The sequence below is a fragment of the Urocitellus parryii genome, chromosome 2, assembly GCF_045843805.1.
Source record: "Urocitellus parryii isolate mUroPar1 chromosome 2, mUroPar1.hap1, whole genome shotgun sequence".
Lineage (NCBI taxonomy): Eukaryota > Metazoa > Chordata > Mammalia > Rodentia > Sciuridae > Urocitellus > Urocitellus parryii.
In genome coordinates this window covers 127789262-127805828 of record NC_135532.1, presented here as the reverse complement: position 1 = coordinate 127805828, position 16567 = coordinate 127789262, and the positions used below count along the sequence as shown (strand labels likewise).

The 16567-nt window shown below is 36.3% G+C and overlaps 1 pseudogene; it reads right to left on the bottom strand.

Annotated features, from left to right (window-relative positions):
- Positions 1–352: 352 nt before the first annotated feature.
- Positions 353–1073, bottom strand: LOC113193241 (14-3-3 protein beta/alpha pseudogene; annotated as a pseudogene).
- Between the last annotated feature and the right edge of the window lie 15494 nt (positions 1074–16567).

Below are 16567 nucleotides of genomic sequence, written 5' to 3'. Positions count from 1 at the left end.
AACTTTCTATATATTTGTGTCTTTTTCGCTTTTCTTGTGTAATTAAGTCATTACTTCATATGTTCCCGTGTTCATTGCAACTTTACTCATTATCCCATATGAATAAATTAATATTAATATGGATGATTTGCATGTAAATGGCACTATCCCTGCTTTTTTAAGGGCTGAATGATATATTTCATAATATTTCATTATATAAGTAAATACATAACACATTAACACCATTTTATTGAATGAAATAGATAATATCCAGCTTTCAAAAAGCAGGGAATACTACCTTTTTTTTAATTGCACATGGATAAATATGGTGGATGCAGAGTGACAGTGAATAGATCACAAAGCATGATAGACATTAGTCCTCCCCCTCCCCAGCATTTCCTTCATCTCCCTGGCTTTCTAGTGTCCACACAGTGAGATCGTCCCTAAGTAACTGCAAGATCAGGGTGCTGTCTTTGTAAGACTCTTCATTTGGTCTATGCAATTCAGCAAAAATTTTATCAAATGCTGTTTTGCCAGGCTGCAAGCCTTTTCAGGAGGGTTGAAAATCTCATAGTCAAAGACTGAGAAATACAATGACAGTCCAAGTCCAACTGGGTGTGAAGGCTGCTGCGTTTCTTTCTCTGTAATTTTATTTGGTTCCTAGTAAGCCTGCTGGGAGTGCACGACTGGGGTTTGTTTATCATCTCCAGATGTCACCTCAGAAAAACACCAAAATAATCTTTCATTTTCAAGATCATTGTACTTCCTGGTTGTGCAGCATCGGGAATAAGGTATTTGTCCAACAGCTCTGGAACATCACTGCAAACGTCCTGCAGACCCTCCTCTATCTTCTCAAGGTCCTCTTTGCTCATCTGCTGCTTCTCATTGCTCTCTGTTTTTGGTTCCCTGTTGAGGAATGCCAGGAAGAACTGCGAGCACCTACCACATTTTTGGAGGCAATAGAGCAGATTTCTGGCATCACTGGAGAGTTGGTGACCTCGTCCTGGGCCTGCCTACATGGCTGCAGACATCATCACCATAATACCCGCCTGCTCAGTGAGTTTGATTTTCTGTACCTGCTGGCTTTTGTCCATGGTTATTACTGTGAGACAGCTGCAGAAGGAAAAAGTTCTTTCAACGAAGCTCTGGAAGACTCACTTCCTCCCACACCACTCCGAAGGTGGCCACGTGGCTGTGGGGGCATTGATGGAAAGGGGGGTTGTGGCAGTTGAACTTCTGCTCCTGCCCAGAAGCTGCCATTTGTGACAACATAGAAGAAACTGTTAGAGTAGGTAGATAGACATGAAGGTGGTGGTGGTGGGGAATAGGGCTCAATCCATCTTAAGTGGCAAAAAAATCATCCAAACTCAAGTGACAAGATACCCTGCTCATGCATTTGCCTCCTTCACCCCCAGACACTCCCTTCTTAAACTGAAAAGATAGGAGTAGCCAACTTAAGGGACTTCCCATGTGCAGAGCAGCAAGGCACTAAGCCATGGCAGGAAACAGTGGTGAGCATCTGGAGTACATGAAATAGAAGAGAGTTTTCCAGACCAAATAGAAAAACCCACCACGAGGAAAACACCACTCCATTTCCATCTCCACTCCAACCTACTTTAAAGTGTAATTTCATAAAAGTGTTTATACTTTCTAAGTCTCTTGACTGAAAAATTTCTTTGAAGAAGATAAGAACCAAGTTGTGACATTGCCAGTGATAAAAGTAGAGGCTGTTACGGTAAGTGAAATAAACCAGACATAGAAGGAAATAACTACCGAACGATCTCACTCATATGCAAGGTGCAAACAAAACAAAACAAAACAAAACACCATACAGAAACTGAGTAAAACTGGTTGACAGGGGCCAGTGGTGGGGAGGTGTGGGAAGAGGTAGGTCAAAAGGTACAAAATTGCAGTTTCAGTGCGGAGTCTGAGGACCTGATTAACAGCATGAGGTTCTATAGTTAAAGATACTGTACTGTACACTGGAAATTTGCTTAGAGTAGATTCTCGGCTCTTAACACACACACACAGGTGATGGATAGGTTAAGTAATCATTTTACTATGTATATGTACATTAAAACAGCATATCATGTGCCTTAATATATACGAGAAAGAGACTGAACAATTTCTACCTACTTCTCCCACTGTCTCTTTCAAACTCTTACTGCTCAATCTGTGAAACCTTGCATTACTTTACAATATGCTTTAATTTTCACAAATTACTATTTCATTCTGCAATATAATAGTGTAGTTATTATCGGTTTTGAAATCCTGCTTCCCACCAACTACCTGTCAGCTATGTGAACAAGGGAAAGTTTCTGCTCTATGTTTTTCCTCTCCTATAAAACGCAGCCAAAACATAGAGTAGGAACCTTATGACATTCTTGTAAAGGCTAGAAGAATAAGAAGATCTAAAGTGTTTCCAATAGTGCTTTGCATATAGTAAGTACTGTAGGAATTTTAGCTGTTCTTATCTCATTTGACGGATACAGTAACTCTATAAAATCGGCAGCAAAAAAGTAAATATTCCATCTAACATCTTACTCAGATATACCCTGATTTCTCAAAATCACCTCTGATCTTTACAAGATCCATCATGGATTACAGAAGGGCCTTCATAGATTTTCCAAAGTCTTCATGGATTACAATCTCAGCTCCTTCACCAATTCTGAGAAGGATTTACTGTTTCCCATTAAGTCATCCCCCCCTCCTTTCACATCATCCCTAATTACCATCAACCATTGATAGGAACATATTTTTACAATATAAAGCTCTTCAGTAGAACAGTACTTCTATCAAACACTTGAGAGATTTGCTGAGTGATCAAATTGTACCATTTCTAGTAAACAGCTTGAAATTTAATATGAAGGCTTTCTGCTGCCCTGCCACAGAAATTTCTAATACCTATATCATCTTGCTGCCCTCTGTACGCCCACTATTTTGCTATCTTTTCTCTCACTTTGTTTTGTCTTTCTCTTCCTACCTTTCCAAGTAATAATAATAATCACATTTATATCTTTCCCTCACTCATATATGCAAAGAAACTCAGCTTCCACCTTCTTCTTTTCCTCCTCCTCCTCCTCCTGCACCTCCTTCCCTTGGCTCCTGTTCTCAGTATCTTTTCTTTTATCCCAAGTATCTTATCACAGACTTTCTTAAATATAGATAATTCTTTCCTTGGACATGGGCCAACTGTTAAGAAAATTGATATTTCCTCTGCATTATAAACACATGATTAAATCAAAGTACAGAGAATTTATGTGGATTGTTGAAAGTTACCCATGTGATATTCAGGGGTAAAAGGACTTATATAAAATTGCTTGGACTCCAATCCTTTGTCCTCTTATTTAAGGAATAGTTATGAGATATTTTAGCATCTTGTCTTTTTGACATATTTATTGAATACATTTCAATTGAAGGCACTTTGCTAGAAATTAAAAGTTTTAAAGATGATTAAGACTTACGGAGTCCATGCCCCCAAAGTACTTAAAAACTCCCATATACCTTAATGTTTTATAGGTTGCAAGGAAAATGACTTTCCATCAACTAGAGCAGTTCTTTTCTTGCCAATGTTATAGTTCAGGATATGGTATAAGATTTTTGTTGAAGAAATGGTTTATAGTTTAAAAAGCAAAAGAGATGAAAGGAAAAAAAAGGAAGATATTATTTGATATGGATAGATTACTGTAGAATTTCTTTGATTCATCATTATACATTTTCTTAATATTTCCCTGAGATGTTATGACTAATAATTTTATTTATTCTTACTTAAACAAAATTATGCTCACTCACCCTGTTCATTTATTTATGTTAACTTTTGTCATATTTTCTTTCAATTTGTCAAAACACACATACACATACAGCCAGAGAAAAATCTTTCTTCTTATAATTGGTTCTAAGTCCATCCTCAAAATTCATGTGTTAAAATCTCAATCCCCAGTACCTTAAATGAAAGCATATTTGGAGATAAGGTTTTTTTTGTTTGTTTGTTTTGTTTTGTTTTTTGGTACTGGGGATTGAACTAGGGGCACTCAACCACTGAGCCACATCCCCAGCCCTATTTTGTATTTTGTTTAGATACAGGGTCTCACTGAGTTGCTTAGCAAGTAGCAGTTGCTGAGGCTGGTATGAACTTTGGATCCTCCTGCCTCAGCCTTCTGAGCCACTGGGGGATTAAAAGTGTGTGCCACTTAACCAGTGGAGATAAGGTTTTTAAAGAGGTAATTAAAGTAAAATGGGTCTGTTGAGGCCCTAATTCAATGTGACCAGTATCCTTATTAAAAAAAAAAAAAAGTGACAGCAGGAGTGAGCACACACAGGTTATTTGAGGACATTGCAGAAAGGTGGCTCTCTGCAAGCCAGAGAGCAAATCCTCAGGAGCAACCAGATGGACCGATACCTTGTTCTTGGACTTCTATCCTATGAAATTTTGAGGAAAAAAAAAAATGTCTGTTGCTTGAGCCACTCTGTCTGCATTATTCTATTATGGCAGCCCTAGTAAAATAATACAATTGGTGTTATGCTTTTCCCACATTTCCTCTTAGATCATGAATATTTTTCAATGTCAATAAAAATCCTTCATGAAACAATATGCAGCTATGGGGAAACATCCCTATCTTATGACATTCAGCTTTTGTTCTTGTTCACTGAAAGAACCATCAAAATTGAGAATTAATGGAACCATGGGTCCCTTAAGATTGTCTGAATAGGAAACTATTAGGGTGATGATTATCTGGGATATCATCATGCTGATGCTTTATTTCGACCAAGATGGCAATATAGGCATCATATTTTCTATTGCAATCAACACTCCTTCATGGCAATGTTACCTCATTATTGCTACCACAGTTAAAGGCCTTTCAGCATGTCCATTATGAACTTCCATTATCAGAGTTTTAAAACACAGCCATTAAGACTTGATTTGAAATGAAACTCTGCAGAACCAATTTTCACATTTTCTTCTTTAAACCTTTCATTTCTGAACTTCCATTGTGACTTGGTTTGAATTTCATTAAAATGGTAAAGGGGATTACTAACAGGAGCTTACTAGTTTCTGATTTTGTGTTTGGGTTCTTTAAATAGAACAGCTTTACTTTAAAACAGAATTTCATAGCCCATCGCTTGATCATATCGATTAACTCGGTCTTCTAAGTTATTTCAAAACAAACCTATGAAGATATTAAATCCTAATAAAGGTTGCATATCTCCAATGCCCATTTTTTTTCAGCTGTTTAACCCACATCACAATAATGTTTCTCAGAGATCTGAGGCAAAGAGAACAATTGCATAGCACTTTGCTTTGATATACTAATTTGTTTGAGAATAAGCTTTTCGTAATACAAAAGAACTTTGTGCCGTGGTAGGAAGACCACTGGATTGTTTATTAGGAACTGGGGGGCTCACACCCTGTTTATCCAATCTAGGAGACCCTGTGATCCTGGGTATCTTCAATGACATCATAATACCTCAGATTGACTACCTGTAGGTATTTTTAATTGCAGCCTCTCCTCATCCCACCCACCAGAACTCTTAGGGGCCAAATGAGACAGAGAAATCCCCTGTGCTCACAGAACCTGAAATGGCAGTTATCTCTTACTTCTTGTATAGGTGAGAGTTACATTAACCTTTTCAAAAAGATAAAGCATATATTGGTACTCTGTTTACATGAACATAGGGCTTGGCATGAAAAGGTTGTGAGCTTTTCCTAAAATAAAGATGACAAGAAATTTCTAGCTAAAGACCTTGACTATTTTCCATTGCATCAAGGAATATCTCTCTAAAAGTTCACATTCCTACTTTGTCTGTTTTGGTATTTTTTTAAACATTATTTGAAATGCAGAGACACAACAAGCAGCAATCTACATTTCCTGGAGTTTGACTCACACTTTTATTTTTAGTTATTTAAATTGTTATTTTTAGACACTTTATTTTTTGGCAATTTACATGAAAAGTTCCTCTATCTTAATGCAATTTACCTCATGTGCTCCTCATTCGTTTATCTTAGTAACCGAAAATAAATAACCAATTAGTGTAGATTTGGTCATTTCTTAGAACAGGGAACATTTAGTCTTCTTCATTTTAGTTTACTAATTGGAAGCTATCAGTAATGGGGCATGTACAAATTAGTTTGGACAAAGGAATTATTTCTTGACTTTTTAACTCTTTAATGAGGAATAATTAACAAGACAAACATTTTAATATTTGTAAAAGGAAGGATAGAAAAACTTGGGTTAATGGAAAAGCTTGAAGATAAAATTTTCAGATATTCAATTGATCTGAAAATAATTTTCATTATGGGAATACAAGACAGATTACCTGTCAACCTACTCCTACCTAGGATAACACATAGATAGGATAACACATAGATCTTGTTCTGTTACATGAACAACATAAAAAATTAAGTTGTGTTCGAGCCATTGTACATTTGGGTTTATATTTAATTTTGCAATACCTGGGGAGCTTTTCTGAAAGCTAACGATCCTAGACCTACTGAACCAATACCCTTTGGGATGAACTACAGGAATTCAACATACAGGGATACTAAAGGCAATAGAATTTCATAAAAACCAATGGAGGTGCCTAAACTGAGGCAGGTCAAATTATTGCCTAACTAGTTGTTGGCAAACCCATTTTCAAATTTTCATCCTCTTCAGCTTCTCAGGTCCAATTCAAAGCTACCTCTCCATGAGCACTGATCCGAATCTTCTTGGAATGGGTGGGATGGCAACTAGCTGAGGCTCCTTCCACTCTCACAGCACACTTTGGTGGCATACATTCTTTCTCAGAACAATTATTTTGGGAGATAGCTTCCTCATTACTACAATTGACTTGTGGACTCTCTCTGGATAGGGACCATATTTAATTCTCTTTTTCTACCATCAGACTGAGTACTCACTAATCTCACATATTCTCATATTGTGAATAATTCAATAAATATTTATCAAGCAGAATTCAAATCACAACTTCAGACTCAAAGAAGAAATGGGGCAAAGAGGAAGGTTTATTCCAGATACTTATGAAATTATTTAGAGAATGTGGATCCAAATTTAAGTCCCAGGATGATCTGAGAGTCTTTGACGCTTTTCTTTAATTTCAGTCTCCAATTTCAGTACTTACACATCTTCAAAAGGCATGCAAAAGTGAGATTGTGCTGAACTTTGAACAGCCTCTAGGAGTAAGTTTTCTCAAGACACTCAAATATTAATTTCAAGTAAAAATATTTAGTATGCCCCATGCAGCATTTGGTGCAATACTCATTTTTAATCTGATATTCAAAATTAACCAGTGTTCTGGGTTGAATTGTGTTCCTAGCCACCCCACGCTAAATTTTTGCTACTCTGAACTTGTACATGTAAGCCTTATTTGGAAATTAGAGCTTTCCAAATTTAATGAAACAGATGTAATCAAGTTAAAATAAAGTCAAAGTGGGTAATCATAGGCAATAAATCCAAACCAGAATGTCCTTAGAATAGTCAGAGACACACAGGGAATAGTTCGTTTTAAGAACAAAGGCAGGGCTGGGGATATAGCTCAGTTGGTAGCGTGCTTGCCTTGCATGCACAAGGCCCTGGGTTCAATCCCCAGCACCATACACACACACACACACACACACAAAAAAAAAAAAAAAAAAAAAAAAAAAAAACCAAAGGCAGAGATTAGAATGATAAATCTAGTAAACCAAGAAGCATGGGGATTGCTAGTAGTCATAGAAGCTGGAAAAATTAAGGAAGGATCTATTCTAGATGCTTCAGAGAAAGCATGACCCTGCTGACATGTGGATCCCAAGTTTTAGCCTCTGGAGCTATGAGAAAATATATTTCTCTTATTCCACGTCACCCAGTTTGTGGTAATTTTTAATAGTAATATGTGGGAACTTATATATTTGGTAGCATATATTTTTATTTCCAGATTTGGCAGCTCTATGGAAGATTACTTCACTCTCCTAAGAATATTCATCTAGCCAGATTATTAAGCATCTGCAACTCTTTAAAGCAAATAATTCAAAGACTATGATTTCATAGACTTTTGATTTGACTGTGGGAAGAGAGAGCTTTCTGATAGAATCCAACATCAAACAAAAACCCAATGCAATTTTACATATCTATATGTATGTAACAAAGGAGCATTTTTAGAACACTGCCAGCTTTCCTCTACTCTCTGAGAGAAATGTGATGAAAGAATAAGTCCATATATATGCTGTCCTGGGTCATATGCACACAATTGCATGTATGCACCAGCATGTCATTTCCAGGAGGGTTATTGTTGTGATCAAAAGACCCGACAAGAGCAATTTTAGAGGAGGAGAAGTTTATTTTTCGCTCCTTGTTTCAGAGGTCTCTGTCTTTAGACAGCCAACTACATTACTCTGTGCCCAAGGTGAGGCAGCACATCATGGTGGAAGGATGTGATGGAGGAAAGCATCTGGGAACAAGGCACCAGCAAGGAGAGGGAGAGCTCCCCTTACTACAGACAAAATTTAAACCCCCAGGGCACTTCCCCAGGGACCCACATCCTCCTGCCACACTCAGTTATCATCCAGTTAATCCTATCAGTGGATAAATGAACTGATTAGGTTAAGACTGTCACAACCCAATCATTTCACCTCTGAACCTTCTTGCATTGTCTCACACTTGAGCTTTTTAGGGACCTCTTACATCAAAACCATAACAGAGGTCACCTGTCATCCCCATGCAGTCAAATGTTTCCATGCCTGAATGTTTGTCTGACAGTATGCTCTGGGATGCTGTAGTTTGGCATACTTGTTCAATTGTAGGGCCAGAGGAAACATAACTCCACATCTTGTCGTGACCCTCAAACAAGAACGGATGAGATAGATACATTTGCTAACTCTATAACCCCACCCCCCACCCCCACATAGTGCTAGAGATCTTACTCAGGGCCTCACACTTGCCAGGAAAGTCCTCTACCACTGAGCCACGTCCCCAGCCTTTCCATCAGCTCTCTGTTATACAGTTGTGAGGCCCGTTTCACATTCTCTTGGATGTCCTCAACAGGATTGAGCCCCCAGTTTCTCAGACAAGTGGCTTGCTCATCAGTTCATCCTTTATTGGCTCTCCCTGCTTTCCTGGCTCCCTTCCTCATTCCTTTATGTGCTTCCTGAAATTACCTACCAAATAAGATTTCCCTCCTTTCTTTTCGTCCTCCTTTCCTCCCTTTTCTCTCTTAATGTCTCTGCCTCTCTTCTCTCTTTCTTCTTTTGGGAGAACCCAAACCAAAAAAAAAAAAAAAAAGTGAATACACATTTCAAAGGCTTTACCTTTTAAAATAAATATCATTAAATAGCTTTCCAGAAAGGTTAGATCTACATGCACTCTTACAAAATGACTGCTATTTTCATTTTTTAAAAACGAATTAAAAAATTGCCCCCAAATTCTGAATCCTGTGTGACAAAGATAACCCTCAGAGGCCTGATAGGAGCAGGCCACTTTTGAAGCTACATATTGTCATTAACAAATGCAGTGACTGAAGTTTTAATGAAATTCTCAAAATGTCTAACTCAAAAACCAGTTATGCTTTCACACAGTGTTTTTTTTTTTTAAGATTAGTATTTCCATTTAGATCTGATAAGTATTTTCATCTCTTTTATCTTTCTGGAAACCAGGCACAATTGTAACTGGGATCATTTAGGGAAGACTCTTTCCATTTAATCTTTCAATTCCCTAAACATAACCAGTTCTAATATATGACTTCCATTTTTTTTTAACATTACCCTTTGAAATAGCCACAGGACCTATTATAACTAACAAATGCTTAACTGATTATAAAAGAGCTAAAACATCTTTACATCTAATAGGTGAAAGTTCTGTTGATTTTCTTGTGTCTATTCCTCTAAATATGTTTCAAGAATACTGCAAATGTTTTTGCATTGTCATATAAGAATATTTATATGTCTGTGACAATAAAATGAGGAAAAAAGAGGTGATTTTAAGTTTAATAAAGTACTTCTAACAACTCTATCCAAATTCAATTAAGCATATAAAAATGATAGCAAGTCAAAAGGGGGAAGAGAAAGCACAGGTATGAGTCTGAGATGTTTTTTCTGTCATACCTGATAGATTATTGCCAGGATGTATGTACCTCTTCATGAGATGCCTGGAAAAGTGTTATTATGTTTCCTTTACTTTTGGGTTTCAGCTAATTCTCAAATGACATTATTAAAAAAATCAATGTTAAATCCTTTAAGAGATCTTTCAAATGCCTCTGTTTTTGTTAAGGACTGAATCCTGAGCGTAACAAGGAATAAATTATGTGGTTTCATTTATATGTGGAATCTAAAGCAGTTGATCTCATTGAAGCAGAGAGAGAATGGTGGTTACCAGGGTCTAGTGTGAATGGGGGAAAAGTTGGAGATGTATTGGTCAAGGATACAGAATTTTTGTTTAATAGGAGAAATAAATTTAACAGATCTATTGTACAACATGTGACTGATCATAGATAATAATATACATTACTCTTAAAAAATGCTAAGGGTGGATGTAAAGTGGATGATAGCTATCTAAGGAACTCCTTATGTTAAGTAGCTATATTTAGTCATGTATATTTACTTCAAAGTGTGTGTGTGTATATATATATATATATATTTCAAAGCATCCAGTTGTATGTGGTAAATGAATATAATTTTATCTTTCAATTTTAAAAAACTCAAAAGGAAAGAATCTGGAAAAAAATTCCACACTGGTACATTGATACAGCAAGCCTTGTGTTATGGATACAAGCATTTAACTCTGTCCAGCTCCATCAGTCCTAGAGATCTGGAAAAAAGTTGCTCTATGGTAAAAGTGATTATGAACAGCAGGTAAAACCAGAAACTGTGTGTGTGTGGGGGGGTGGGTGGGTGTGTGTGTATGTGGGTGTGGGTGTGGGTGTCTTTGAGAGGCAGCTCATACTGGATAAAGATTATGAGAGCAAATATTGAGGTATTACCCAATGAGTAATTCAGTATAACTGATTAGGGTAATTGAATAAAGAAATGGTGAAAGATGGGAAAATGATAATTCTTGACTACTTACTCATCCAACAACCTGTCTTTCCCTTGTAGACTGCTTTAGGCAAATGAGACTTGATAGTAATGGTCCAGGAAAGATATTTTTATGTTTTATGGTATAAAAGTTCTTATTTTAATTGTAGAAAAAGCAGTAATTTAAAAATCAATTAAATATCAGTATTACTTCGTAAAATTTTTGTGCAGACAATATTAGAATGTATATAATTTTACATATATTAAAACAAGTATGGTGAAATTTAATGGATTATTTTAAATACTTTTTCAAAAAAAAAGAAGCAACTTTTGAAATATGGTTCATTTTGAAAGTTTGCCCATAACACATTTAATTTCTTTTTCTTACTGAATGTATTCTGTTATGGTTTGGCTGTAAGGTGTCCCCCAGAAGCTCACATGTGAGATAATGTTAGAGGGTTCAGAGGGGAAATGATTAGGTTGTGAGAGCCTTAAACCCAATCAGTGAATTAATCACGTGATGGGATTAATTGAGTGATAATTGAAGGCAGGTAGGATGAGGCTCAAGGAGGAGGGGCATTGGGGCATGGCTTTTGGGTATATATTTGTGTCTGGCAAGTGAAGATCTCTCTCTCTCTCTCTCTCTCTCTCTCTCTCTCTCTCTCTCTCTCTCTCTTCTCTCTGATCATGATGTGAACCGCTTCCTCTGCCACACTCTTTTGCCATGATGTTTTACCTCACCTTGAGCCCTGAGGAATGGAGCTGACCTTCTATGGACTAAGAACTCTGAAACCATGAGCTCTCAAATAAACTTTTCCTCCTCTACAATTGCTCTGGCAGGGTCTTTTAGTCACAGCAGTGAAATAGCTGAATAAAACATATTCTCAATGATACCTTTCAATCTTGGGTTCCAGGCGGTGAACTCTCTAATCTGTAATAGGCAGAGGTGATTAATGAAAACTTCTAAGAAGGTTGTAACAACATAACCTGGAAATAGTCATGATAGAAAAATCATGATTCAGCATTTGAGATTGTTCTTCCAAGTACAGGGAAAAGGACGTGAGCAGCTGATACACAGGTGGTGACATAATTAAGAGATCAGAACTAAATCACAAAGAAGTTTGCTTCCCAGACTGATTGCAAAGTCTTTTATGGATCTGCCTGAAAATTCTTTGTTCCTGAAGAAAGAGAACTCTTGTCAATTTTGGCATAATTCTCATCTGTGGATTTCATTTTTCTTGAGTGGCATACCCCTTATATAATCAAGACAATCTTTGGTAGACTTTCCCTCTTACACCAAAAGGAAAACATATAGACTGCTGTATTGCATTAATTTGAATATACCTGTAGTCTGTGGTCAGATCCTGTGTGTCAGTGCCTGTTTGTTGTTTTGGCATTTTTGTCATAATATCTATAGTCAATGAAACAGCTTTGCTATGATTCTTCTCAAAGGAAGATCAGAGTATAAAACATATAACCTTAGGAGAGCTTAGAAGCTATTTAATCAGAGATTCTTTTGTTGGGTGAATCCAATAACATCTCTGTGTTAGCATTAGAGAGAAACAATGAAAGATATATGTACCAATTTTTAAAAAATTTCAAACAACCAAACATAATTATATTTTTAAATGCCCTCTCTTAAGCAAGAAATGAAGATATCATAACATACATGTGAAATCCTGATACACTAGGATATTTTTGTTGTTGTGAATAGAATTAGCAAATAGATGTTGCCAAGTATGATGTATTACTGAATGAGTTAAGTGTCATTTTCCCCTCTATGTTATTGCCAGCCTAGTAAATATCAATTGTTGATATGCCTGGTCTGCTAACAGTCCACTTAAGTTGTAAATTTCTTTGGAATATCTTGCTTAAATAAAAAACATAATGGGCTGGAGTTGCAGCTCAGTGGAAGAGCACTTGCCTAGCATATGTGAGGCACTACGTTCAATTCTCAGCACCACATATAATAAATAAAATAAAAGTCCATCGACAACTAAAAAAATATTTTTTAAAAAACATGGGAGATAGAAATCATAATCATCTATATTTCTGAAAGCTTTATATATGATTTTGAATACAGTTCGGATGAAATCATATCAAAGGAGAGTGTCTAATAACAGAAAACTGGTAAATTTTACCATTTAAGTAATAAAGGGTTTGTTGGTAAGATGATTAGACTAATTTTAAATTTTCTTTCTTGCTCCACAAGTTAGATTTATGACTTTTCTATTCATTATGGTGTCTGAATCTTGGTGGAATAAAATAGAGTTTCCAGATTCTTGTCTGGAATGTTGGTGAACCAGTCCTCAGTTTATTCTAATGGATGGTTGTCTTTATTATACCATAGACTTTCAGGAACCATTTTCAAAGGGGGCATTTTTAATGGTGTGGGAATGTAGCACTTATCATTAGGATTTTCAGTGACGCTGCAAAGACCGCTATCATGCAGAAGAATGTATAGTAGTTATAGCAATGTTAGTAATTACTGAAGTGAGAAAATATTTTTGAACAACTTCACTGATTTCAAACATAATCAAGTGTTGCAGTGTGTATGATTTATATTTTACTATTGGATATGCTGTGGAATCCCCGGATGATTGAATGCAGAGTGCATGAAACTCCTGAACTCCAATACTCAGTGGAAACTTGGGTTGATGTGATGCCAGATGGTATACCTCCCGTGACAGTTCTTGATTAGTTTATATTAGGAACTACTGCTTTAGACTCTTTGGCATGTGGAGATAGCTTGGGGCTTTCTTTAGGCCATTACAGACATCAGATTTGATGCATTTAAAGTCTACCATTGGCTTCAGTTTTAACAGAATATACAATTTTGTAAATATGTTCTCTAAGAAATTCCGAAAATGTTTATGTGGCAACAGATGGTGTGACTCTGTAATATAAGAATTACCATATCTACCAGGAAGAAAAATTGTTTTATTAAATTTTAGTGTGATGAGGGCTGATGCTGATTAAAGTCTGCTTTCAACAGAGCCACAAATCTTAAATTTCTATGTAAAAATTTTTTGAATAGTGTTAGTTTGGCATATGTTTTTTTTTCCTGGTTATTAAGAATATTATATGTTGCTTTTTTCGGACTTTTTTTCTTATTTTATTCTAGATAGGAAGAAAGCCTCTCAATTCATAATTACACAAAAATTATATCAACTTCTCATTGCCAGAGTTGAAGACTAATTTGAATGGTTAACCTAAGAGTTAATAATGAATTGATGCTCGATGATGTGATTGTCTTTATTTTGAAGCTATTTCTTATTAGGGAAAAATGCAGAATTGCACAGTCGACATGAATGTTAGGAAGTTAACCATTCATCAAGTTGTTCTTTAGAACAAGGAAATCTGGCTGGATGTGGTGGCACTCCCCTATAATCCCAATGACTCAGGCTGAATCAGGAGGATCATAAGTTTAAAATAAGTCTCATCAATTAAGCAAGGCCCAAAGCAACTTAAAGCTATCTCAAAATAAAAAATTTAAAAGGGCTATGGACATGACTTGATGGTAAAGTGCTTCAGGGTTCAGTCCCCAGTACTAAAAAAAATACGAACAAGGAAATATACTATGATTTAATCCATCTCAAGATAGATCATGCAATTTCAGGCAGAACTCAGACAAATGTATGAAAGCTAAAAAACAGTAAATCAAATACTAGTGACTTTATATAACAAGTACTATCTGAGACCATAATGGTGAATTCTTGGGAAGCAGATTTTTGTGAGAGTCAAAGGTTTTACAAACTTCTTGGAGTAGCTTTTCAAAAATGAAAATTTGTGAATATAAAGTTTGGTTGGAAAATGAAAATGTATTAGAATAAGATAAGAAATCAAAGCAAACTACAATTTTTATTTGTTAAGATTTTATTTTTAATGTTATAAAATCTTTATTTTACCTTTTCCAAATTACATTTCTAGCCACATCTCTCAAAATTTGATTCTATAATTTTTAAAAGGTAAATAAATAATACTCTACCACAATTCCAGTGAAATGAAGCTTGAGCTTCATTAGCTCCTTGATGAACTGTCCTCTGGCGCTGTGTGTTAGACTCAGGTTCCTTTGAAATCTTCCTACCTGCTGGTGGCTCTAAGAAGCCCAAGGTAGAAGTTGGAATCATAAAAAAAAAAAAAAAAAAAAAAAAAAAAATGACTAGCATTTTTCTAAGGAGCCTAAGCTAGCAGCTAGAGTGGAAACCAGGCAAATCTGATTAAGTCATTTTTCAGTTTTTAGCCTTAAACTGTTTAGTCATTGACAGCTCTTTAGCTGGTCATTGCCACCTACTTTATATCTGCTCAGTTTCACATACATTTCACTTTCAAAATGTACGTAAGAGTCCAAGACCAAAAAAACACTTAGAGCCAGACAAATGGTTTGGGGAATGAACTTTGGACTTGAGATCAAAATGTGTTCTTTTTCCTTCTGCATGAGTTGATTCACTTCCCCAGTTACAGGCAGAAAGTTCCCAGGCAGGTCTCCCTTCCCACCCTGGCACAGTCTACTTTTCATGTGAAGAACCAGAATCCCAGGGGAAGCTTATGTGTCCTTCTGATGTCTCCCTGCTCCATGCACCAGTTCCACCAATCAACAACATCATCAACACCCTTCTGTCTTAGAGAGAGGTAAATGCGGTACTACTTCACAATAAGATCATGAGATCTTTTGCTAATTCTCCAGAGATGAAGGAAGATGCCGAACAGTGGCAATGGAGAGGGTGAAGCCTAGGGAGGGTCTTAATTTGTGAACTCTGTCTCCTTGGCAATGATGTACACATTTCCTGAATTAGTATGTGTGTGCTCCTGTCTGCAGAAGTATTCCGTTTCTCTTGATTTTTCACAGACTGGATGGATGAGACTTGTTTCAAGTTTTCCCAATCCTTATTTTAAGGGGACACACTGCTAGATTCCCAGAATGGGTTTTTCTGCTTTAATAAATTGCTTGAAATTGAAAAGAAATGAAAGTTTCTACTAGTCTCCTGCCCTTTCATCATGGAGCCAAAGTAGCCTATGTCCACCTTGATAGATATTGCTTCCGGGAAAATGCTGGCAGCTGTCCTAATGCTTCCTGTGGCTTACTGTGCTTTCAGGCTAGGATCATGTAATTCCTTCATGAAGAGAGGCACAAACCCTAAGTCATGTATCCAATTTAACAACCCCAATGGCCTTTGTACCAGCATGTTCTGAAGCTCACTTTGAAGGCTGTTGTCCCTCATTCTATCAATCTCCTTTCCATGCTCTGTGCCTCCACAGCAGTCCTTTTTGATGTGAATATCAATGAATGGTCCTGATTCAGAGTAGTGATAACTGCTGACCAAAAGGATAATCTGTGGATTGCTCAAAATCTCTAGCAATAAGAACATTGACACAAATTTTAGGTTTTTCAAAATAATTGTATATGTTTTGTTTTATTACGTCTTTGCAATCATGTGAAGGAATTAACTCATTGACGATGAAACTATGGTTCCACTTTCCCAAAGCTGCTTAAATCACAAGCAATGTAATTATAATTGAATATTTTTTTATGATTCCAAAAACTTTCTCCTATATTGTTCAGATTTTATAGATGTGATCTATAAAATATATCTACAAGATATATATATA